The sequence below is a fragment of the Bombina bombina genome, chromosome 2, assembly GCF_027579735.1.
Source record: "Bombina bombina isolate aBomBom1 chromosome 2, aBomBom1.pri, whole genome shotgun sequence".
Taxonomy (NCBI): domain Eukaryota; kingdom Metazoa; phylum Chordata; class Amphibia; order Anura; family Bombinatoridae; genus Bombina; species Bombina bombina.
The window spans coordinates 225,016,062-225,042,769 of NC_069500.1; positions in this window are offsets into that span (position 1 = coordinate 225,016,062).

The window sequence follows — 26,708 nt, forward strand, 5'->3', positions numbered from 1 at the left end:
TAAACACCAAATTACACAAAATAAAAAACGAAATTATCAAAAATAAAAATGAATTATCCTAATCTAATAGCCCTATCAAAATAAAAAAGCCCCCCCCCCCAAATAAAAAAAACCCTAGCCTACACTAAACTGCCAATGGCCCTTAAAAGGGCCTTTTGCGGGGCATTGCCCAAAAGAAATCAGCTCTTTTACCTGTAAAATAAAATACAAACAACCCCCCAACAGTAAAACCCACCACCCACCCAACCAAACCCCCCAAATAAAAACCTATCTAAATAAACCTAAGCTAACCATTGCCCTAAAAAGGGCATTTGGATGGGCATTGCCCTTAAAAGGGCATTTAGCTCTTTTACATTACCCTAATCTAAAAATAAAACCCACCCAATAAACCCTTAAAAAACCTAACACTAACCCCCGACGATCCACTTACAGTTTTCGAGACCGGACATCCATCCTCATCCAAGCTGCAGAAGTCCTCATCAAAGCTGGCAGAAGTCTTCATCCAAGTGGGCCGAATTCCTCATCGAAGCCGGCAGAAGTCTTCATCCAAGCAGGTAGAAGTCTTCACCCAGATGGCATCTTCTATCTTCATCCACCAGGCGAGAAGGGGGTCCATCTTCAAGACAACCGGCGCAGAGCATCCTCTTCTTCCGATGGTCAACGTAGAATGAAGTTTCCCTTTAAGGTACGTCATCCAAGATGGTGTCCCTTACATTCCGATTGGCTGTTAGAATTCTATCAGTCAATAGGAATAAAAGGGAAAAAAATCCTATTGGCTGTTGCAATCAGCCAATAAGATTGAGCTTTCATCCTATTGGCTGAGCCAATAGGATGAAAGCTCAATCCTATTGGCTGATTGCAACAGCCAATAGGATTTTTTCCCCTTTAATTCCGATTGGCTGATAGAATTCTACCTTAAAGGGAAACTTCATTCTACGTTGACCATCGGAAGAAGAGGATGCTCCACGCCAGATGTCTTGAAGATGGACCCGCTCCAAGTCGGATGGATGAAGATAGAAGATGCCGTCTGGATGAAGACGTCTGCCCACTTGGATGAAGACTTCTGCCGGCTTCGATGAGGACTTCTGCCCGCTTGGATGAAGACTTATGCCGCCTGAATGAGGATGAATGTCCGGTCTTCGAGAACTGTAAGTGGATCGTCGAGGGTTAGTGTTAGGTTTTTTAAGGGTTTATTGGGTGGATTTTATTTTTAGCTTAGGGTTTTGGCAGTAAAAGAGCTAAATGCCCTTTTAAGGGCAATGCCCATCCAAATGCCCTTTTCAGGGCAATGGTTAGCTTAGGTTTATTTAGATAGGCTTTTATTTGGGGGGTTTGGTTGTGTGGGTGGTGGGTTTTACTGTTGGAGGGTTGTTTGTATTTATTTTTACAGGTAAAAGAGCTGATTTCTTTGGGGCAATGCCCCGTAAAAGGCCCTTTTAAGGGCCATTGACAGTTTAGTGTAGGCTAGGGTTTTTTTTGTTTTTTTTGGGGGGGGGGCTTTTTATTTTGATAGGGCTATTAGATTAGGAGTAATTCATTTTTACTTTTGATAATTTCGTTTGTTTTTTTTTAAAAATATCTTTTTATTTTATGTCAACAATACAACAAAAATATTGGTTAAATTCAGTTGAAAGAAATTATACAAACATTATCATCAGCTCTCAACAATACGTATATCGCGTGGCTCTATACAAGCAGCGAAGAAGAAACAAACAAGAAAAACAAACAAAAAAAAATCATCATACATTATTTCATGTAAACAGTTGTACTAACTTAACAAATCTTCCTCATAAATATAAACACTGTTTATGATGAGGCCTCAACCTCTAAATTATGATAAAATTGTCACTGAACCGTTGGTTCATGGAAAAAAAAAAAAGGGGGAACAAAAGGAAAAAAGGGGACGGATAATAGTTTTTCTCTTCCCCGTCTCCCTCTCCCCCATCCCTTTAAAAAACATCACTGCCTAAACCGTTTCTATCACCAAATATTCAATAAGACTATTTCAGAGTTTCGAAATGGAAAAATCAGATGATCAATTTCGGTGGGTGGAAATATCTTAATACATTTTGCCAATTTATTAAAAAAAACTGTTATTTCTCGCTCTGAGTTTAGATCTGTGGCTAGTTCTATTAAATACTGTTTTTTGAGATAAGTTTTTACTTCTTAAAGATTAAGTTTCTGGCTGCCAGAATGACTAAATTTACTATCTTAGAATCAGTAAAATCCATATTATTAGATATCAAGAAGATAATCACAGGCAGTGTGATTTTGAGAGGTGTTACTGTCATCACTTTAAGTAGCCAAAATTCTAATTTGTTCCAGAATTGTTTAAGTCTGGGACAGTTCCAGGTCATATGGATTAAGTCTGCTACTGGTAAGCTGCACTTTGGGCATTTGTTGAAATTTGTATTATACCATCTATAGCCTCTATCTGGGTTATAATAAATTTGATATAAAAGTTTTATATGGGACTCTCTCCAGGTCTTGGCTATAGTAGACTCAAAAAGTAATCTTAAGGACCGAGCCACGTGTAATTCCTCATCAATATTAGCAGAGGTGAAGTTTGTCCATTTTTGAGCTAAGTTCCCTAAATTCAAGCTTCCCTTATATGAGACGAGATATGTATACCAAGGAGCAATGGAAAAATGACCTGCCTTAGTCAAAACTGACCAATTGTCCAATTTTCCCCAGGACCATCTCCAGGTGAATTTGCTGGCTAGCTGTGTGGCATAGTGTCTGGCTTGGAGATATGCAAAGGAATCCTGATTATTCGGATTAAACTCATGTTTCAGATTTTCAAAGGATATAATATTTCCTGTCTCTGAATTAAGGAACTGTGATACCAAATAAAGCCCATGACTATGCCAGTTTTGCAATAGTGCAGATTGTGTTCCCTCCTGGTATTCTGGATTTCACAGAAAAGTTTGAAATCTCGGTATGTTAATATTTATTTCAACGCGTGCTCCAATCTTGCCCCATGCTTAAATTATCTTGTATATGGTTTTAAGACTTTTCACTTGCTTAGGTGGAGAGGAACATGAACATGAAGCAGAGAGGTGGGCAGTAATGGATATATCATACTGACTTCGAGTTCACTATCTGTAAAATGGTCTGATTATGCAATCCAATCAGCTGCAATACGTCCTAGGAAGACTAAGTTGTAAAGATAAAGATCAGGCAAAGCCAATCCGGCCGATTGCTTAGGTAAATTTAGTCTCTGCAAAGATATTCTAGGTTTTTTTGATTACCAAATAAAATGACGAAATGCGGTATTAAATTTTTTAATGTCATACAATTCAAGCTTCCCTTATAGTCAGGTATTAGGGGTTAATAAGTGTAGGCAGGTGTCGGCGACGTTGAGGGGGGCAGATTAGGGGTTAATAAATATAATAAAGGGGTCGGCGGTGTTAGGGGTAGCAGATTAGGGGTACATAAGTATAACGTAGGTGGCGGTCGGCAGATTAGGGGTTAAAAATTTTAATCGAGTGGCGGTGGTGTGGGGGGACCTCGGTTTAGGGGTACATAGGTAGTTTATGGGTGTTAGTGTACTTTAGGGTACAGTAGTTAAGAGCTTTATGAATCGGCGTTAGCCAGAAAGCTCTTAACTCCTGCTATTTTCAGGCGGCTGGAATCTTGTCGTTAGAGCTCTAACGCTCACTTCAGAAACGACTCTAAATACCAGCGTTAGAAAGATCCCATTGAAAAGATAGGCTACGCAAATGGCGTAGGGGGATCTGCGGTATGGAAAAGTCGCGGCTGAAAAGTGAGCGTTAGACCCTTTAATCACTGACTCCAAATACCAGCGGGCGGCCAAAACCAGCGTTAGGAGCCTCTAACGCTGGTTTTGACGGCTACCGCCGAACTCCAAATCTAGGCCTTGGTGTTTACAATACAAACCCAAAATCATTGTGATCTCTGAATCGTGGCTAACCGCAAAAATACCTGACTCTGCCATTGCAATACATGGATATTCATGCCATAGAAATGATAGAACAAAGAGAGGAGGCGGTATTGTAATTTATGTTGACAATTCCACAAAGTACACCCCCTTACAAAAATCTAGCTCTCCTGCCACCTTTGATTTCCTTTCTGGCAAAATTGAAATCCCATGCAGTAAATCAATAATTGTTGCAGGGATCTACCGCCCACCTAGCTCCCCTGTACATTCCCTTTCTGACATAGCACATCTCCTTAGTGAAACCATAGCTCAAAACCCAAAAAGGGAAATTTTGGTTTTTGGAGATTTTAATATTGATTGGCTGAATCTAAAAAATAATAGTTGTTGCTCACTGTTTAAATCTCTGCAGCTAACACAATTAATCTCCTCTCCAACTCGCATAAACATCAAAAGCCATAATCACACCCTGCTTGACTGGATTCTCTCCACTTCTCCCAACTGAATCCAGGAGGCAGGTGTTCTTCCTAACAATTTCAGTGACCACTGCCTAGTGTACTGCGTGCGCAAAATAAAGGCAACTAAATCCTCTCCCAAGGTTAAAATCACCAGGTCCTTCAAAAAATGTAATCTTCAATCATTTCTAAATGACATTAAGAACCTCCCCTGGCACAGATTAAACCTAATCCCAGATCTAGATTCTGCAGTAGAATTCTTCCAGTCTGAACTCCTACAAGTTTGGAATTTGCATGCCCCACTTGCGTAAGGTGAAAGTAAAAGGAGCACACTTAAATTGGATCACAGCTGACCTCATTCAAATGTACCAGTTTCGGGATTCATTGTGGTCAAAGTTCAAGCATACAGGCTCTATGAATGATCACTGTGTATATAGACAATGGCGAAATATATGCACTAAACAAACAAAATTGGCCAAGGCCCAATATTTTTGTGAAAATCTGATCAATAACATATCAAACCCTAGAAAGTTTTGGAAACTCATAAACAACTTACAAAATCCACCAATCCACTCCCAACCCCCCACTATCAATGTGGACAACCAAACCCTGCAACTCCCCTTAGAAGTAGCAAATGCCTTTAATAGTTATTTTGTCGGATGCTCCACCATCCTGATTGACAAACTAATAAATGACACGCATCCTGAAACTACAAATGTGGATCAGGCCCCACTAAATCAGCAAAGACCCAATATACAGAAGTTCAATTTTAGACCTGTACCCATCAAGGTCGTTAAGAAACACCTTGATAATCTAAAAATGAAAAACCAGTCTGGACCTGATCAAATCCCAGCAATGCTGTTGAAGCTCAGTGCTCCGGCAATTGCTAAACCCGTCACAACCCTAATTAACGAATCCTTGGTGTCTGGATGCATACCCAATGTTTGGAAAACTGCAAGAGTAGTGCCTATCCATAAAAGTGGGGAGTTAACCTTGGTTTCTAATTATCGTCCCATATCTTTGCTCCCAGTATTGTCAAAAATCTTAGAAAAATGCGTCCATACGCAACTATGTGAGTATTACCAGCAATCTAACTATCTGACCCCTGATCAATCAGGTTTTCGCCCGAATCACTCCACTACAACTGCCCTCCTAAAAGTTTGCAATGACATCCAAACTGGCATGGAACAAGGAGACCTAACTGGAGCTATTTTCCTTGACTTTGCAAAGGCATTTGACACAGTAGACCATGACATACTACTGCTCAAACTAAAAAACTCAGGTATTGGTGATCGTCCGCTAACCTGGTTTCGATCATATGTATCGGATAGATCACAATATGTCTCCATTTCTGACAGTGACTCCCTCCCTCTCCCGGTCACGTGTGGTGTTCCCCAAGGATCCATTCTCGGCCCCCTACTATTCACATTATTTATAAATGATCTGCCTAATGTCTGCAAATCCTCAACTGTACACATGTACGCAGACAACACAGTAATCTATGCAAACAATTCCGATCTGCCGCAGCTTGAAGCAGTGCTCCAAGACCAATTCACAGAGGTAGAAAAATGGATCTCAAAGTAATTTTATTAATTTAATTTAATTTATTTTATTTTATTTTATTGTAATGTTAGTTTTTAGTGTAAGGCAGGTTAGGTTTATTTTACAGGTAAGTTTGTATTTATTTTAACTAGGTATTTATTAAATAGTTAATAACTATTTACTAACTAGTCTACCTAGTTAAAATAAATACAAACTTAGCTGTGAAATAAAAATAAAACCTAAGCTAGCTACAATATAACTATTAGTTATACTGTAGCTAGCTTAGGTTTTATTTTACAGGTATTTAGTTTTAAAGTATTATTTAGGTAATATTTGTAAGTTGTATTTAGATTTATTTTAATTATATTTATGTTAGGGGGTGTTAGGGTTAGGGTTAGGGTTACGTTAGGGTTAGGTTTAAGGGTTAATATATTTATTTAGTGTTAGGGATGTTGTAGGCCAGAGGTTTAGGGGTTAATAACTTTAGCATATTGGCAGCGACATTAGAGGCGGCAGATTAGGGGTTAATAACTGTAATGTAGGTGGTGGCGATGTTAAGGGCAGCAGATTAGGGGTTAATAAGAGTATTTAGGTTGCGGCAACGTTAGGGGAGCAGGTTAGGGGTTAATAACTGTATGTAGGTGGCAGCAATATCGTGAGTGGCAGATTAGGGGTTAATAGTTTTATTTAGGTTGCAGCGATGTTAAGGGTGGCAGATTAGGGGTTAATAACATTATGTAGGGGGCGGCAGATTAGGGGTGTTTAGGGGTTAATAATTTTAGCATATTGGTAGCGTCATTGGGGGCGGCAGATTAGGGGTTAGTAATTGTAATGTAGGTGGCGGCGATGTTAAGGGCGGCAAATTAGGGGTTAATAAGTAAATGTAGGTGGCGGCGATATTGGGAGCGGCAGATTAGGGGTTAATAGTTTTATTTAGGTGGCAGCGATGTTAAGGGCGGCAGATTAGAGGTTAATAACATTATGTAGGGGGCGGCAGATTAAGGGTGTTTAGACGTGGTTTTTATGTTAGGGTGTTAGGTTTAAACATAACTTTTTCTTTTCCCATAGACATCAATAGTGCTGCGTTATGGAGCTTTTTTTCCCCGATCGCAGGTGTTAGGCTTTTTTTTTGCCGGTTATGTCTATGGGGAAATCGTGTACGAGCACTTCAAAGCAGCGCTTGTATTTGGGTGAAGCATGGAGCTCAACGCCACCATATAGCCCGTGCAAGTCTGCTTTTGCAAACCTGTAATAGCAGCGCTATAGGGCAGTGAAATAACTCCAAAAATGTTGCGGTCGTTAATTTCCCTATAGTGCTCAAAACTCGTAATCTGACTCATAGTTTTTTTAAAATACAACATTGTAATATATTTTAAATTATTCAACTTTTTTGTGTATTCTGTACCTTTAATATACATAGTGCCATTTATACTGTATCCTCTATTTTTATGGACCTTTGATATTTTACAAATTGTTGATATTTATAATATTAGAGGAAATTTTGATTTTCTTTACTAAAAAAAATATTATAGAATTTGCTATTTGTCAGTGGCATATTATTATAAAGGGGCTATCAAGTTTTCATGATGCATATTTCCAGTGTGTGTCCTAAGAGAGACTTATGGGTGGGGTTCCTTTTTCTGTAATCTGTCTTCTTTTTTGGGGGGGGAGGGGGTAGTCTGCTCTTCCTGCTTTCCCAGCCCATTTCAATTGGTGTCCCAGTCTAACCTCATCAACAGTGCCAAACTGGGAACTTCTAAATGTTTTTTAAAGGTTTTACACTGTCTTTTAAGATCAGTATCTGTGCATCTTATTCTTTATAGTGATGTCTATTACCTGCAGCTATATGAAAATTGGTGTACACTGTCCTCACAAGGAATGATATCTCCCCAGTTTTGTCTGGCCACACACTTTTCAGAGCTATACATTTTAATTATACAATGTTTTTTTTTTCTTTTCAATTACTCTGGGGTATATTTTGGAATGTGTGTTAGAGCCAATGAGAAGGCAGCTGTCCTCCCCTTTCTTTTCCTCCAGAGCTTGTGCTTTGTTGTCTGCATGTTGATTCCTTGCTGCAAAGTTACATCTAATCTAAGCCCCCTAATAAAATAAAAAGCCCCCCAAAATAATAAAATGTCCCTACCCTTAACTAAATTACAGAAGTAATCAGCTCTATAACCAGCCCTTAAAAGGGCCATTTGTGGGGCATTGCCCCAAAGTAATCAGCTCTTTTACCTGTAAAAAAAAGAACAACCCCCCATTGCAATCCAACACCCACACAACCCTACTCTAAAACCCACCCGATCCCCCCTTAAAAAAACCTAAGTCTAACACCCAGGTGCTCCTTACCTGTCCTGAAGACCGGCGGAGAAGGTCCTGTTCCAGGCGGTGAAGTCTTCTTCCAGGTGGCGACCTCTTCTTCTTCCAGGAACCAGCCAGCGCGGAGCAGAGGAGTTGAAGACCGATGACCACGGAGCTGAAGACCAGCTACTCTTGAACTGAAGACCGGCGATGCTAGAACTGAAGATCGGCGACGCTGGAACTGAAGACTGCGGAGCCATGGAGCGTGGAGCATCCTCTTCATATGATCTCTGCCGTACACTGAATAGGAATTCAAGGTACGCGATTAAAAATGGCGCCTTGAATTCCTATTGGCTGATTTGAGCATTCAAATTCAAATCAGCCAATCGGATGAGAGCTACTGTAATTCTATTGGCTGATTTGAATAGCCAATAGAATAAGGGCTACTGACATTCTATTGGCTATTCAAATCAGCCAATAGAATTACAGTAGCTCTCATCCGATTGGCTGATTTGAATTTGAAGGCTCAAATCAGCCAATAGGAATTCAAGGGACGCCATTTTTAATCGCGTACCTTGAATTCCTATTCAGTGTACGGTGGAGATCATATGAAGAGGATCCTCCATGCTCCATGGCTCCGCAATCTTCAGTTCCAACGTCACCGATCTTCAGTTCCAGCATCGCCGGTCTTCAGTTCCAGAGTGGATGGTCTTCAGCTCCGCAGTCATCGGTCTTCAACTCCTCCACTACGTGCCGGCTGGTTCCTGGAAGAAGAAGAGGTCGCCGCCTGGAAGAAGACTTCACCGCCTGGAACAGGACCTTCTCCGCCGGTCTTCAGGACAGGTAAGGATCCCTTGGGTGTTAGACTTAGGTTTTTTTAAGGGGGGATCGGGTGGGTTTTAGAGTAGGGGTGTGTGGGTGGTGGATTGTAATGGGTGGGGGTTTCTTTTTTTTACAGTTAAAAGAGCAATGCCCTGCAAAAGGCCCTTTTAAGGGCTAGTAATAGAGCTGATTACTTTTGTAATTTAGTTTAGGGTAGGGAAATTTTATTATTTTGGGGGGCTTTTTTATTTTATTAGGGGGCTTAGATTAGGTGTAATTAGCTTAAAAATCTTGTAATCTTTTTTTATTTTTTGTAATTTAGTGTGTTTTTTTGTAATATAGTTTAGTTTATTTAATTGTATTTTAGTTTAGATAATTGTAGTTTATTTAATTAATTTATTGATAGTGTAGTGTTAGGTGTATTTGTAACTTAGGTTAGGATTTATTTTACAGGTAATTTTGTAATTATTTTAACTAGGTAGCTATTAAATAGTTATTAACTATTTAATAGCTATTTACCTAGTTAAAATAAATACAAAGTTACCTGTAAATAAATATAAACCCTAAAATAGCTACAATGTAATTATTAATTATATCTTAGGGTTTATTTTATAGGTAAGTATTTAGTTTTAAATAGGAATAATTTAGTTAATAATATTAATATTATTTAGATTTATTTCAATAATAATTAAGTTAGGGGGTGTTAGGGTTAGACTTAGGTTTAGGGGGTAATATATTTAATATAGGTGGCGGCGGTGTAGGGGGATTAGATTAGGGGTTAATAAATTTAATATAGGTGGCGGCGGTGTAGGGGGCTCAGATTAGGGGTAGTATAGTTAATATAGGTGGCAGCGGTGTAGGGGGCTCAGCGTTTCTCAGCTACAAGCTGTTTCATCAGGCTGATGAAGCCTGATGAAACAGCTTGTAGCTGAGAAACGCGTTGCCTTGTTTTTACCATTTTAATAAAACTTTTTTAATATCCTGAACACTTGCTACTATTTCGTTTGCCTGCCTGCTATACCCTTGACTGCGAGGGGTTATCTTATCCTGAGTATTCCTGACTACTGGTGGTCCTGACTTCCATCTATATCCATTGGGCCTGTGTTCAAGTCTGGTGGTTGACTATATTGATCCCATCCTGTCTCTATAGCATCAAAGGAGATGCTACAACTATTGTGAGTACCATTCTATCTTATTACATTGCTCACTGTGTCAAGACAATACTAGGCCATATAGGCACCTATGTCTCTTATGTCGTTTTGATACAGACATCATACTATCACCGGAGGTTGGTCCCCTGGGTGACTGTAAGAGATCCCAGACTGTCTCTATAGCACTAACTGAGGTGCTTAAACAAATGTGAGTTCAATCTTTGTACATCTATCAAATACATATTTGGACCAAACAATATTGGGCCATGTGGCGCATCTATCTTCTCTTGTTTTTTTAGATTGCTGCTTTGGAACCCGGCCTGGATCTCCACAGATAGCTGCCTGATCATCATCTCAGTGACTCTTCATTATATACCAATAGAGACTTTTCTCAATATATGATTTTATATTATAGTGCACTTCTCAATCAAATGTACACACCATATTGAGAGGTTGCATACTTAGGTCTTATTACCTGTATAATATTATTGTTACCTATATATCTGTGTCTTTCTCCTAGGAGGTTGTGCTATATATTCATTATATCTCGGTCTATTCACCTGCATAATATTATCATTGTATACCACTCTAACTTTATCTTTCTCCTAGGAGGTTGTGCTTTACAATTATATTTATTATATCTATATCCATATTTATGCCCACTATTGATAGAATAGATTACTGTCTTTTACAATAAGCATCTTATCTTTCTCTTATGAGGTTGTTGGATATATTTTTTATATCTTGCCTATATTGACGGCTATAGTGAACTGACTAAATCACTTCTATAGTTGTTAGGAATATAGAGTATCCTCTATTAGGGCGCCCCCTCCTCTGTTTCTTAGTTTGCAATAGTGCATTTCTGTTGCTTCAATAAAGAATATCAAGACAATAAAGCATATTTGATAATAGAAGTAAATTGGAAAGCTGTTTAAAATTGTTTGCAAAATCATGAAAATTGTGGGTTTCACATTATTTTAAGCAACATTCTATTGCCCAGAAGATTATATTTAGTTTGTTTAACCCCTTCATGACTGAGGACGTGCTAGGAACGTCCTACAAAACAACACTCTTAACGACCAAGGATGTTCCTGGCACGTCCTCTGGTCGTTCAAGTGGTGGAAGCGATCCTGATCACTTCCAGTAGCTTTTAAGGTATTGCAGTGATGCCTCAATATTGAGGCATCCTGCAATACCAATTTTTTACTTACCGATGCAGAGAGAGCTACTCAGTGGCAATCTCTGTATTGATAGTGATGGTGCCAATCGGATCCTCATTGGTGGGTGGGAGCATTGGCGGGAGGGTGGCCCATTGTGCGGGGGGGCTGCGTGGGGCGCGCGCAGCAACCACTGCCGTTAATGAGTAATAAATGCAAAGGAGGGAGAGGGAGGGGGGGAAAACTAAGGATCATAGGATCTGGGAGGGGGAGAGGGAGGGGGTTTTGAAGGGGGCTGCTACACTACAGAAAAATTAAATTTATTTTTAAAAAAATAAAAAACTTTTTTGGGGGGGGGCAAAATGGGTACTGGCAGACAGCTGCCAGTATCTAAGAATGCGGCACATAGGTAGCGGGGGGAGGGTTAGGGGGGTCCATCAGAGCTACATAAATTTTATTTAAAAAAAAAGAAAAGCCTTTTATTTTAGTCCTGGCAGACTTTCTGACAGTACTCAAGATGGCGGGAAAATTGTGGGGTAGGGGAGGGAAGAGAGATGTTTGGGAGGGATCAGGGGGTGGGATGTCCCAGGTGGGAGGCTGATCTCTACACTAAAGCTAAAATTAACCCTGCAAGCTCCTTACAAGCTACCTAATTAACCCCTTTACTGCGGGGCATAATACAAGTGTGATGCACAGCGGCATTTAGCGGCCTTCTAATTGCAAAAAACAACACCAAAGCCATATATGTCTGCTATTTATGAACAAAGAGGATCCCAGAGAAGCATTTACAACCATTTGTGCATAATTGCACAAGCTGTTTGTAAATAATTTCAGTGAGAAACATAAAGTTTGTGAAAAAGTTTGTGAAAAAGGGAACAAATTTTTTTATTTGAACGCATTTGGTCGTGAAATGGTGGCATGAAATATACCAAAATGGGCCTAGATCAATACTTGGGGGTGTCTACTATACTACACTAAAGCTAAAATTAACCCTGCACGCTCCCTACAAGCTTCCTAATTAACCCCTTCACTGTTGGGCATAATATACATATGGTGCTCAGCGGTATTTAGCGGCCTTCTAATTACCATAAAGCAACACCAAAGCCATGTATATCTGCTATTTCTGAACAAAGGGGATCCCAGAGAAACATTTACAACCATGTATGCAATAATTGCACAAGCTGTTTGTAAATTATTTCAGTGAGAAACTTAAAGTTTGTGAAAAAGTTTGTGAAAAAGTGAACGTTTTTTTATTTGATCGCATTTGGTGGCGAAATGGTGGCATTAAATATACCAAAATGGGTCTAGATTAATACTTTAGGTTGATGGGAACAGCCAATAGAATGCAAGCTCAATCCTATTGGCTGATTGGATCAGCCAATAGGATTAAAGCTCAATCCTATTGGCTGATTGCATCAGCCAATAGGATTTTTTCACCTTTAATTCCGATTGGCTAATAGAATTCTATCAGCCAATCGGAATTCAAGGGACACCATCTTGGATGACATAATTTAAAGAAACCTTCATTCATCTTTAGTCGTCAGAAGAAGAGGATGCTCCGCACCGGATGTCTTGAAGATGGACCCACTCCGGATGGATGAAGATAGAAGATGCCGTCTGGATGAACACTTCTGCCCGTCTGGAGGACCACTTCTGTTGGCTTGGATGAAGACTCCCGGCTTCATTGAGGACTTCTTGCCGCTTCGCTGAGGACTTCTCCTGGCTTCGTTGAGGATGGATGTCGGCTCTTCAAAACTGTAAGTGGATCTTCAGGGGTTAGTGTTAGGTTTTTTTAAGGGTTTATTGGGTGGGTTTTATTTTTAGGTTAGGGTTTGGGCATCAATAGAGCTAAATGCCCTTTTAAGGGAAATGCCCATCCAAATGCCCTTTTCAGGGCAATGGCGAGTTTAGGTTTTTTTAGTTAGGATTTTATTTGGGGGGTTGGTTGTGTGGGTGGTGGGTTTTACTGTTGGGGGGGTTGTTTGTATTTTTTTTACAGGTAAAAGAGCTGATTTCTTTGGTGCAATGCCCCGCAAAAGGCCCTTTTAAGGGCTATTGGTAGTTTAGTTTAGGCTAGGGGTTTTTTTTTAGGGGGGGGACTTTTTTATTTTTATTATTATTATTATTAGTATTTTATTATTTTAATTTGTTTTTTATTTTGTGTAATTTAGTGGGGGGGGTTTTGTAGTTTAGGTAATTGTATTTAGTTTATGTAATTTATTTAATTGTTGTGTAATGTTAGGTGTTAGTGTAACTCAGGTTGGGTTTTATTTTACAGGTAAATTTATTTTAGCTAGGTAGTTAGTAAATAGTTAATAACTATTTAGTAACTATTCTACATAGTTAAAATAAATACAAACTTGCCTGTAAAATAACAATAAACCCTAAGCTAGCTACAATGTAACTATTAGTTATAGTGTAGCTAACTTAGGCCTAGATTTAGAGTTGGGCGGTAGCCGTGAAAACCAGCGTTAGAGGCTCCTAACACTGGTTTTTACCGCCCTCTGGTATTTGGAGCCAGTCATTAAAGGGTCTAACGCTCACTTTCCAGCCGCGACTTTTCCATACCGCAGATCCCCTTACGTCAGTTGCGTATCCTATCTTTTCAATGGGATCTTTCTAACGCCGGTATTTAGAGTCGTGGCTGAAGTGAGCGTTAGAAATCTAACGACAAAACTCCAGCCGCAGAAAAAAGTCAGTAGTTAAGAGCTTTCTGGGCTAACGCCGGTTTATAAAGCTCTTAACTACTGTGCTCTAAAGTACACTAACACCCATAAACTACCTATGTACCCCTAAACCGAGGTCCCCCCACATCTCCGCCACTCGATTAAAAAATTTTAACCCCTAATCTGCCGACCGCCACCTACGTTATACTTATGTACCCCTAATCTGCTGCCCCTAACACCGCCGACCCCTATATTATATTTATTAACCCCTAACCTGCCCCCCACAACGTCGCCGCCAGCTACCTACAATAATTAACCCCTAATCTGCCGAACGCAAAGCGCCGCCACCTACGTTATCCTTATGTACCCGTAATCTGCTGCCCCTAACACCGCCGACCCCTATATTATATTTATTAACCCCTAATCTGCCACCCACAACGTTGCCGCCACCTACCTACAATTATTAACCCCTAATCTGCCGACTGGAGCTAACCGCTAGTATAATAAATGTATTAACCCCTAATCCGCCTCACTCCCGCCTCAATAACCCTGTAATAAATAGTATTAATCCCTAATCTGCCCTCCCTAACATCGCCGACAGCTAACTTCAAGTATTAACCCCTAATCTGCCGATTGGAGCTCACCGCTACTCTAATAAATTGTTTAACCCCTTAAGTTAATTCTAACCCTAACACTAACACCCCCCTAAGTTAAATATAATTTTTATCTAACGAAATAAATTAAGTCTTATTAAATAAATTATTCCTATTTAAATCTAAATACTTACCTGTAAAATAAACCCTAATATAGCTACAATATAAATTATAATTATATTATAGCTATTTTAGGATTAATATCAGCCAATCAGATTGAGATCGCATTCTATTGGCTGGTCGGAACAGCCAATAGAATGCGATCTCAATCTGATTGGCTGATTGGATCAGCCAATCGGATTGAACTTGATTCTGATTGGCTGATTCCATCAGCCAATCAGAATTTTCCTACCTTAATTCCGATTGGCTGATAGAATCCTATCAGCCAATCGGAATTCGAGGGACGCCATCTTGGATGACGTCCCTTAAAGGAACCGTCATTCTTCAGTTGGACGTCGGAGGAAGAAGATTGATCCGCGCTGGAGGTGTTCACGATGGAGCCGTTCCTCATCGGATGAAGATAGAAGATGCCGCTTGGATCAAGATGGTTGCCGGTCTGGATCGCCTCTTCTTCCCGGATAGGATGAAGACTTTGGAGCCTCTTCTGGAGTTCTTCAGCCGCAGGATTATGGATCACCAGCCCCCGCTTGGGTTGGATGAAGATTTAGGAGCCAGGACCGATCGGTGGTGATACCCGGCGAGGTGAAGATAAGGTAGGAAGATCTTCAGGGGCTTAGTGTTAGGTTTATTTAAGGGGGGTTTGGGTTAGATTAGGGGTATGTGGGTGGTGGGTTGTAATGTTGGGGGGGGGTTTGTATGTTTTTTATTACAGGCAAAAGAGCTGAATTCTTTGGGGCATGCCCCGCAAATGGCCCTTTTCAGGGCTGGTAAGGTAAAAGAGCTTTGAACTTTTGTAATTTAGAATAGGGTAGGGCATTTTTTTATTTTGGGGGTCTTTGTTATTTTATTAGGGGGCTTAGAGTAAGTGTAATTAGTTTAAAATTGTTGTAATATTTTTCTAATGTTTGTAAATATTTTTTTTATTTTTTGTAACTTAGTTCCTTTTTATTTTTTGTACTTTAGTTAGTTTATTTAATTGTATTTATTTGTAGATATTGTATTTAATTAATTTATTCATAGTGTAGTGTTAGGTTTAATTGTAGATAATTGTAGGTATTTTATTTAATTAATTTATTGCTAGTGTAGTGTTAGGTTTAATTGTAACTTAGGTTAGGATTTATTTTACAGGTAATTTTGTAATTATTTTAACTAGGTAGCTATTAAATAGTTCTTAACTATTTAATAGCTATTGTACCTGGTTAAAATAAATACAAAGTTACCTGTAAAATAAATATAAATCCTAAAATAGCTATAATATAATTATAATTTATATTGTAGCTATATTAGGGTTTATTTTACAGGTAAGTATTTAGCTTTAAATAGGAATAATTTATTTAATAAGAGTTAATTTATTTCGTTAGATTTAAATTATATTTAATTTAGGGGGGTGTTAGGGTTAGGGTTAGACTTCGCTTTAGGGGTTAATCCATTTATTACAGTAGCGGCGAGATTCGGTCGCAGATTAGGGGTTAATAATTGAAGTTAGGTGTCGGCGATGTTAGGGAGGGCAGATTAGGGGTTAATACTATTTATTATAGGGTTATTGAGGTGGGAGTGAGGCGGATTAGGGGTTAATACATTTATTATACTAGTGGTGAGCTCCTGTCGGCAGATTAGGGGTTAATAAGTGTAGGCAGGTGGAGGCGACGTTGAGGGGGGCAGATTAGGGGTTAATAAATATAATATAGGGGTCGGCGGTGTTAGGGGCAGCAGATTAGGGGTACATAGGGATAATGTAGGTAGCGGCGGTTTACGGAGCGGCAGATTAGGGGTTAAAAATAATATGCAGGTGTCAGCGATAGCGGGGGCGGCCGATTAGTGGTTAATAAGTGTAAGGTTAGGGGGGTTTAGACTCGGGGTACATGTTAGGGTGTTAGGTGCAGACGTAGGAAGTGTTTCCCCATAGAAAACAATGGGGCTGCGTTAGGAGCTGAACGCGGCTTTTTTGCAGGTGTTTTTTTCAGCTCAAATGGCCCCATTGTTTTCTATGGGGGAATCGTGCACGAGCACGTTTTTGAAGCTGGCCGCGTCCGTAAGCACCGCTGGTATCTAGAGTTGCAGTGGCGTTAAATTATGCTCTACGCTCCCTTTTTGGAGCCTACACACTGAAAACCCAGCCATTCTGTGAACTCTAAATACCAGCGGTATTTAAAAGGTGCGGGGGGAAAAAAGCATGCGTAGCTAACGCACCCCTTTGGCCGCAGAACTCTAAATCTAGGCGTTAGGGTTTATTTTATAGGTAAGTATTTAGTTTTAAATAGCAATTATTTAGGTAAGGACAGTAATTTTATTTAGATTTATTTTAATTATATTTAAGTTATGGGGTGTTAGGGTTAGACTTAGGTTTAGGGGTTAATAAATTTAGTATAGTAGTGGCGACGTTGAGGGCGGCATATTAGGGGTTAATAAATGTAGGTAGGTTGCAGCGATGTTAGGGATAGCAGATTAGGGGTTAATAATATTTAACTAGTGTTTACGATGCGGAGTGCGGTGATTTAGGGGTTAATATGTTTATTATAGTGGCGGCGATGTTGGGAGTGGCAGATTAGGGGTTAATAATTTTATTTTAGTGTTTGTGATGCGGGAGGGCCTCGGTTTAGGGGTTAATAGTTAGTTTATGGGTGTTAGTGTACTTTTTAACACTTTAGTTATGAGTTTTATGCTACAGCTACTGACTTTAGATTGCGTTACGAATCTTGCAGGATAGGCTGTACCGCTCACTTTTTGGCCTCCAAAAAAAAGCTTGTAATATCGGTGCTATGGAAGTCCCATTGAAAAAAGACTTTACGCAAATTGCGTAAGTTAATTTGCGGTACGGCCAAAAAAGTGTGCGGGACAGCTGTACCTACAAGACTCGTAATAGCAGCGGTAGTGAAAAAGCAGCGTTATAACCTATAACGCTGCTTTTTTACTCATGATGCAAAACTCGTAATCTAGCCGAATATATGTTAATAATAAGAGAAAGATTTACAGGTATATATACACATCTATTTTACAGCAAAATAATTAATACAGGGCAACTCTACTACAACCCCAATTTGTGCAACACTGCTAAAATAATCCTAGGAATATACTCAGCCAAATTCACCAATGTGTCCAAAATCAGCCATTCTTTCAGGAACAGGAGAATAAAAAGGGAGAGTTTCTCAATTTTATTCTCATTTTCTCATTTCAAAGGGGTTTGGCCTTGCACATGCCAGTCAAGGATAATGGAAGTGTCTTTAATTAAACACCTAGTTCAGAGAGAAAGGTGTATCTGGGGGGAAGGGATTTTAATAACAGCTAGGTCAGTAAGCTAGGTCACCACACCACCCACTTCAAAAGTAATATTTTTTGTGACCTAACGGTTTGAACTGTTCTCCAATCATATCCCTATGGCACTTTTAATGTAGCTAGAGCGCTGATTGGAGAACAGTTCAAACTGTTAGCTTACAACAAATATTACTTTTGAAGTGGGCGTCAGGAGCGTGCAATATTAGAATGGCACGGCTAGATTAAAAAATAAGTTAAAGTGCATCATCATTAGAAGTAATCAATTAAAGTCCATCTAAAACATCACTAACATTCAGGATCTGATTATAAAAAGTGGAAAGTTTACCATTACTGTAACAAAAACAAAGAGTTGAAAATGTAGTCCAATAACTAAGTATATATTGTAGATAAAAAATAACAGGTAGGGAAGAGGAGGAAGGAAAATATTTGTGTTATGATTATTCCACTTCTAGTTTATGATATTCTTTATTTCATTTACAAGATAAAAGACTCACTAAGTTCAAAGAAAAAAAAAGCCCCCCAAAAAAGCAAAAATAATTTTAAACCCATGATATAAAAATGTATTTAATCAATAGGTTTAAAGTAAAATTGATAATTGGTGAAATGTGAAATCTTAGACCAGTATGAAATGTTCACAATTTTATATTCCTCAATAGCAGTGAAATTATCAGTACTGCAAGGCTGGAGCACCTAACATACATAGTAGTTGAAAAAAGACAGAAGTCCATCGAGTTCAAACTATACAAATCTTAATATATTTACAAAAAAGCTCCAGTTGATCTTAAATTAATCCCATATAAAAGGTAACCTATTTAACACAAGCAAACATATTCCTGAATTCTGTTTCTAGCTAGAAATGTATCTAAACCAATGTATCTAAGTTATTGGCATTTACTACTTCCTTAGGGAATGAGTTCCACAATTTGAATGCTCTTACAGTGAACAAAACATTTATGTTGCAGGATATTAAATCTCCTTTCCTCCAGCCTTAAATTGTGACCTCTTGTCACAAACAATTTTCTTGGAATAAACAGAGTTTCCTCCATCTCTGAATATGGGCCTTAAATATATTTATATAAAGTAATCATGTCCCCTCTCAAGCGCCTTTTTTCTAGAGAAAACAGGCGCAGTTTGGGTAGTCTCTCCTCATAGCTTAAATTATCCATAACCCTTATTAGCTTTGCGGCCCTTTTCTAAACTTTTACTAAGTCTGCAATATCTTTTTTTGAGATTGGTCCCCAGGACTGCAGTGCATACTCAAGGTGAGGTCTTACCAGGGATTTATATAGTGACAGAATTATGCTTTCCTCCCTTGCATCAATACCTCTTTTAATACATGTGTGTATCTTATTAGCCTTAGAAGCCACTGCCCTGTATTGTGCAGCCATCTTTAGCTTTTTATCTATTACAACTTCCGAAATCCCTTTCCACCTCTGTTTTGCCAAATCTAGTCCTATTTAAATAATAGGTTGCCTGCTTATGTATACTTTTAAAATATAGAACCTTGCATTTTCCAGTATTAAATCTCATTTTCCATTTACCTGCTCATTCTTCTAATTTTTGTAGATCCCCTTGTTAAGCAATTGTATTCTCCACTGACCTAATGACCTTACTCAACTTTGTATCATCTGCAAAAATAGAGATGTTGCTATTGAATCCTTGCTCCAAGTCCTTAATAAAAATATGAAAAAGACATCAATCAACGGACATCAATCTGCCCGATCATGTACAATTTTGTTGATTGACACCCCCAGCTAGCGGCTGATTGGCAGCGAATCTGCAGGGGGTCGGCATTGCACAAACAGTTCTGGTAAACTGCTTGTGCAATGATACACTGTCAGCATTCAGCAATGTCCTCCAGACATTGATAAATTGGCCACATAATCTTGTTTACACAAATATACTCATCAATATAATTCCTTATAATACCTTCAAGTATCTTCCCCACAATTGATGTCAGACTAACTGGTCTATAACTTCCTGGATTATCCCTACTTCCCTTTTTAAAAAGTGGCACTACATCAGCTTTACACCAGTCCTGGGGTACAATGCCTGAAGATAGTGAGTCTTGAAAAAGTAAGAGTAGAGGTTTGGCTATAACAGTGCAAAGTTCCTGTAAAAATACATGGGTGCATGGCGTTTTCTTTATGTAACACCCTTTCCTGACCTTCCCTGAGGTAGGTAATAGTGTAATGCTGTGTATGTGTTTCGTGTATGAGACCTAAGCCTCCGCAGAGTGGGAGTAGGGGGGGTTTGAAATCAGGTATGGAAGGGATGCCTGTATGAAGCAGTGCCTCTACCTATAGGGGACACCCTAGAGTAATATTGTGTGGGGTCCTATAAGATTTTAGTACAGAAACATGTAATAACCACACAAAGAAATCTTCAAAAAAAAATGTTGCTTTGATTATTATAAAGTTGTTTAAACCAATAACATACAGTGTAACAATTACAACTACAACAGCTGAAGAAAACTCACAGTTACTTCCTTATGTAATGCAGCTGTACAATCCAGTTAGTGTATTTGTGCAAACTGTTCAGGCAGAATAAACTGCTAGAATATTCTCTGGGTTATCTCTTTAATATACAACACACTCAGTTACTTCCTTATGTAATTCAGCTGTGCAATCCAGTTAGTGTATTTAGTTAGTGTATTTGTGCAAACTGTTCAGGCAGAATAAACTGCTAGAATATTCTCTGGGTTATCTCTTTAATATACAACACACTCAGTTACTTCCTTATGTAATTCAGCTGTGCAATCCAGTTAGTGTATTTGTGCAAACTGTTCAGGCAGAATAAACTGCTAGAATATTCTCTGGGTTATCTCTTTAATATACAACACACTCAGTTACTTCCTTATGTAATGCAGCTGTGCAATCCAGTTAGTGTATTTGTGCAAACTGTTCAGTCAGAATAAACTGCTAGAATATTCTCTGGGTTATCAATATACAACACACTCAGTTACTTCTTTATGTAATTCAGCTGTGCAATCCAGTTAGTGTTTTTGTGCAAACTGTTAAGGCAGACACACTGCTAGAATATTCTCTGTTATCTCTTTAATATATAACAAACTCTGCAGCACATCAGATATGACTAGTCTATCTTTTCTCTTACATTTAGTTAACATGGAGTTGAGGAAATCTTAAAACAGCAGATAATGGCTGACACACTCACTGTACAAATAGAAAATTCTCACTCTGTCTGCAGCAGCCACATGTAGCAATGTCTGAACTGTCTCTGGAATCCATGCACTCAGTCTGATTAACTTTTTCAGCTTGGAAACAGCAAATGTCTTCACTCATCTCCAAGTCTGGGCAAATTCCACACTTCTCTTAACACCAATTTCTCCTCACTCAACACTTAAAAACTCTTCCCACTTCCCAGATGGCATTTCTCTTCTTTAAAAGGACATAATACTCATATGCTAAATCACTTGAAACTGATGCAGTATAACGGTAAAAAGCAAGACAGGAAAATATCACCTCTTTATGTAAAAAAGGAAGATATTTTACCTCACAATCTCCTCACCTCAGCAGAGTAAGTTCTGTGTAAAAAGTTATAATTCAGCTGCTGCCCAGCTGCAGATAAAAAAAATAAAAAAATGAAGAAATGAACAGCAGCCAATCAGCATCAACAGTGCTGAGGTCATGAACTCTTTTACTGTGATCTCATGAGATTTGACTTAACTCTCATGAGATTTTATAGTAAACTGAATAGGGAAATAACATAAAAGTGCAAGGGCTCAATCCCTTAGCTGTCCCCGGACAGACATACTGATTTGCTGCTTAGAAGTCCTTTACAATGGGATGTGGCTACTGAGAAACTTTTGAGGTAAAATATCTTTCTTTTTACATAGAGATGTTCAGGTTATATTTTCTAGTCAGCTTTTTACAGCTATTCTGCATCACTTTCAAGTGTTTCAACATTTGGGTATCATGGCACTTTAATACAGTTATTACAGCAGCCATCTTGGGTAAGGGCAAGGGTACTTACATTTATAAATAAAAAAAGAAGAGTGCTTCATGGTGCAGAAATCTTGATTCACAAAAGAATAATACACAACCAAATGGATACTCACAAGTAGATTGGCACTGTGGAGCAGTACAACGCAGGCTGTGCTTTGCCATCTCCAGTCTTTAGACATGTAAATGTATGTATCTCCATGATAAAGCCCTTTGCTTGCCTTTTTTTTTCTAACACCTTAGACCTCATGTCTTTGAGTCCTTATAACTTTTAAATGCAATATTTTTTTTTAATTATTTTTATCAGTCAGTGTTATTATGAGTGTAACTTTACTGTTAAATTCACTTTTTTTGTCTCGTGTAACAGTTAACCAGAGCTCTGAAGTCCTGCTAACCCGATGCATGTTAAATTCGATTGCATTCAAGAAAACATTTACTTTCAACTCGTAATACGCGCACTGCTTCCGTTACACAAAAAAATGTGAAATGCCCCTAATCGCTCTCAGACAACAGCGCTCAACATGTAATTTAACCTCTGATCGATATGATTGACAGGCCCTACTTGTGTGTGATTAGCTACTTGTGAACAGGTGGCAGCATTGCAAAGCAGCGACTTATGCAATGTTAAATGCAGGCAGCAAATGCTGCCCACTTGCAGCAAGGCCAGAAGGACAGGTTCGCATTAGCAAACCTTGTCTTTCCGGCCATGAATAAATGGGACCCTCTAGAGTATTATAGAAACATATATTTGCTAGCATTAAGACTATTGCCTATTGCCTAATCTAAATACTAAACACAATAAATGCTAATCTCTTGAAGAGAATATAACAACAGTGTACACAGCACATCTGAAAATGACTGTTAAATGGACATTTTCCTTTTGCCAAGTATAGACCTTCTGGGTTTCATTATGAGCAACATGCACTTTAAATCCAAATATTCTATTTCTGGGGAAATATATAATCAGTCATCATATTAATAAGACTAACAAAGTGCATTAATCAAAGTAGTTTCACAGTAAACGTCTTCTACTCATCATTTTTCTCATATCCTTGCAAATTAGAACATAAAAAAGAGAGAAAATCCAGGTCACTTCAGAGAGACGTTTGCCAAACAGTACAAAAAGGCGAGAGATTCCAGATACTCTCTGATAGCCATCAGTTATATTAATTAACTTAATTCTACCTGAAGATGGTCTCAATAATTTTAAAATTTTGGTTGCTAATGATCAAACTGGATTAGCATCTCAATAGAGTACTCGGAGCATACAACGGGCGATGAAATCTACAGGACAAAAGAGAGGCGCCTCCTGTGTGTTTCTGTGGTCCAAATTCAGATATTCAGAAAATAATGAGTTATTATACAACCAGTAGTCAATCTGTAGTCCAAATTCAGATATGGAAAATAATGAGTTATTGTAATGCTTGTGGGATATTCCACTATCAGACCAAACTTGGCCAGTAGTCTTCTTATCCTGGCGTCAAGGGGAATCATGGGAATTATCCCAGAGCAGAGAGAGAGTTTGTAAAATGAGGTAAGCAGTACTCAAAGCAGGCAGGGCAGTAATTAGCGGCAACAGGAAGGTAATCCAGAAGTATGGCAGTTCAGGGGTAAACCAATAGAAGGACTGGGAACAGGCAGGAGTCAGTAACAAAAGGATATATCCAGCAGTATAGCAGTTCAGGGGTAAACAAATAGACTGGTTAGACTGGCAGAGTTCAGCAACAAAGTAGCAATCCAGTAGTTCAGGGTTTAAGCAAGCAGAGTAGTCAAACAGGTAGAGTCCAGTATCAGTATAGCAATCCAGTAGTTCAGGGGTTAAGGCAAGCAGAGTAGTCAAACAAGCAAAATTCAGTATCAGTATAGAAATCCAGTAGTTCAGGGGTTAAGGAAAGCAGAGTAGTCGAACAGGAAGAGTTCATCAACAGAGTATCAATAGAGCAATCCAGTAAACGGAAATACAGCACCCAGGAGAACACAAAGTAACACCTATACTTGGGCACAGGCGAGAGAGACTGAGGCACTTACATAGGGAAGACAGGGTGGGTCGTGATAATGTAATCACTGTGTTGCAGCTACACTGCCATATCCCTAGCAACAGGAGGACTGCCTGCATTCGTGGCAACGGCCACAGCAGAGCGGAGGAGCAGTGTGACAGCTATTAGACAACCAGTGTGCACAAGCCTGTTATATACAAGCCTATACAGCTGACATTTGAAGTGTGGCCCAAAGGATCCATGAGTTGGTTGCAGTCCCTGGGAGTGGGTGTGCTGATACACCTTTAAGATATCAGTCTGTGTCTAACAGCACATTAGGGTACTCTTCTCAAATGTGAGTACCCTGTTTGCTTACTGTTTTCCATATGTGAATTTGGACTACAGATAAACACATGAGGCACCTCTCTTTTTCCTGTAGATTTCATTGCCAAATTTTTCCACAAACATCATTTAAGGGACTTTATATATCAATCAATTATTGCCCTTGAGATACATTGCTTCATCAGTTATTTTATTATTATTATTATTATACTTTATTTATTAAGTGCCAACATATTCTGCAGCGCTGTCCATGGATACAATTCATTTAGATAAAACAATACAAGACTTGTAAGATACAGGACAAAATTTACAAACACATACAGGAGGGATTGAGGGCCCTATTCCCGTGGGAATTTACAATCTAGAAGGGTAGGAGGTTAAGAAACAGGAGGTGAGGACTGCAAGATTGAGAAGGATGTTAATACAGAGTTAGATGAGGGAAATGTTTAGGTAAGTGAAATTAATTTATTATTGAGTAGGGTGGTAGACTTCCCTGAACAGAAAAGTCTTCAGGGAGCATTTAAAGGAAGAAAGATTAGGGCAAAGCCTGACAGCACGAGGGAGAGTGTTCCAGAGGGTAGGTGCTGCATGACAGAAGTCCTGCAGTCTAGCATGAGAGGAGGTGATAGTTGTGGATGCAAGGAGCAGGTCATTGTTGGATCTTAGTGGACGGGCTGGAGTATACTTGTGTATTAGAGAGGATAGGTAGAGGGGAGCGGCGTTGGTGAGAGTTTTGTATGTAAGTGTGAGAATTTTGAATTTAATTCTGCTGTGAATGGGGAGCCAATGAAGGGACTCACAGAGAGGTGCAGCAGATACAGATCGACAGGAAAGGTGGATCAGCCTGGCAGAGGCATTTAGGATGGATTGAAGGGGGGAGAGGCATTACCATTGTTAATTTTTTTGTGATATTTCAGCGCCCCCTAGTAACCCATCTTTGTAGTATAATTTTTTATTGAGCATTCAACTGATCCTGCTCCTTCCCCGACTGTCATACACAAGGATAAGGCTGCTTACCATTTTTCTCCTCTACCCCCAGGGATCCGTACCAGTCTCCAGCACCTTCCCATCAAGGGCGGAAAATTTGCAAAAGAGGAACATCACAGCTGGACACAGGGACACAACTTTTCCTTCTGAAGCTGTAGAGGAAAAACAGCTTCCCAGCTCCCTTTGAAGTCAGAAGATGTTAAATCACAGAGGAACATTAAAGGGATATAAAACCTCTCTTTTTCATGATTCAGACAGAGCATGCAATTTCAAACAAATGTCCATTTTACTTTGATTATCAAAATTGCTTAATTCCCTTGTTGTTCAATGGACTTCTGGGACCTAGCTTAATGCATCGGGTGAGCCAATCACAAGAGTCTTTTATGTGCAGTCACCAATCAGCAGCTAGCAACCAGTAGTGCATTACTGCTCCTGAACCTACCTAGGTATGGTTTTCAACAAAGGATACTAAAAGAACAAAGCAAAGTAGATAATAGATGTAAACTGGAAAGTTGTTTAAAACTGCATGTGCTATCTGAATCGTGAAAGAAAATATTTGGGTTTTGTGTCCCTTTAAATGCAGTAGGAATACATAATCAAAAAGGCATAATAATAATAAAATCCATTAGCACATACTTTTTATTTCAAAAGAACAGTAGATATTTTCTGACAAATTCACCAACTGATTGGCGGCTATTCAGGTTGGTGCTGGAAAAAAATGGTCTGGCTCCTAAGCATACATTCCTGCTTTTCAAATAAAGATACCAGGAGAATGAAGAAAAATGTATAATAGGATGTAAATTAGAAAGCTGCTTAAAATTGCATGCTCTATCTGAATTATGAAAGAAAACATTTCTGTTTAATGTCCTTTTAAGGGTTAAGGATTGGGTTAGTCTTTATTTAGGGGATTGGCTTTCAAAAAAGTATTTGGTTTAATGATAAAAGCATCAGCCCTCCTGGACTATTTTATTGTTTATGTAGGTCTGTCCCTGTTTACCAACAGAGTATTGGAAGGACCCTTATCTGTTAATAATCAATTAACCCATATGGAAGAGTTGTGAACAGATGTGTGTTTTCTGTTTGCTTTAATATCAATGTAAGTAGCTATGAACTTTTTCTTGCATACTTTTAAACATAATTAACAGTTTGCTGTTTTTTACAAATGACTCACATATTTATTTTACCTTTATGTCCCTTTAAGGACTATATTATTTGTCAACATGATATTATTTTTATTATATTGTTCAAAAAACTAACAACTACAGAGACCACTTGACTGTAATGTGCCGTAGTCCTCTCTTCAATGGGCTAAAAGTAAATTGCATATTTATAACTGTAGAGAAGAATACAAGTATATCTGTTATCATTAGTCTTATTTAATTATTATTTAAATATTTACCCGA